Below are 782 nucleotides of genomic sequence, written 5' to 3' on the forward strand. Positions count from 1 at the left end.
CGGCCGTAGCTCATTCATGATCTCCGCCTTCCGGCTCTCCTCGCAGCTGGTGATAATGGGAGAGACGTCATAACGCTGACGTCTTCGACCATAGTGCAGGAGAAGAGCCGGGACTCAGAGCGGGCAGCGGCGGTCGTGTCAGGTCAGTAGTGATTATTTTTTTCTTTGTGTGTGCATAGGGGAGGGAGCAGCTACAGAGGTCACTGCATAGGGGAGGGGGCTGCTACAGAGGTCACTGCATAAGGGGGCAGCTACAGGGGTCACTGCATAGGGGGGCAGCTACAGAGGTCACTGCATAGGGGAGGGGGCCGCTACAGAGGGCACTGCATAGGGGCCGCTGCTACAGGGGGCACTATATAAGGGGGGCCTCTTCATGGGGCATTGGGTGGGCATTTTCTAGGGTCAATGCATAGTGGGGACAACTATGGGGACAACTACTGGCCCCATTGTATAGGGGGGCTACTACTGGGGGCAATGCATGGGGGGGCTACTACTGGGGGAAATAGGGGGGGACCACTACTGGGTCTGGGGGCACTATATAAGGGGCACTACTGGGGGCACTGTATAGGGGGACCACTACTGGCCCCATTGTATAGGGGGGACTACTACTGGGGGCAATGCATAGGGGGGCTACTACTGGGGGCAATGCATAGTGGGGACAACTATGGGGACAACTACTGGGGCATAAGGGGCACTGCTACTGGGTACATTGCATAAGGGACCCCACAAGTTTGTTGCCCAGGGGCCCCCATAGACCTTAATCCGGCCCTGATTATGCACTT

Source organism: Taudactylus pleione, unplaced genomic scaffold (assembly GCF_031769625.1).
Source record: "Taudactylus pleione unplaced genomic scaffold, aTauple2 ptg000174l, whole genome shotgun sequence".
NCBI classification, from domain to species: Eukaryota; Metazoa; Chordata; class Amphibia; order Anura; family Myobatrachidae; genus Taudactylus; species Taudactylus pleione.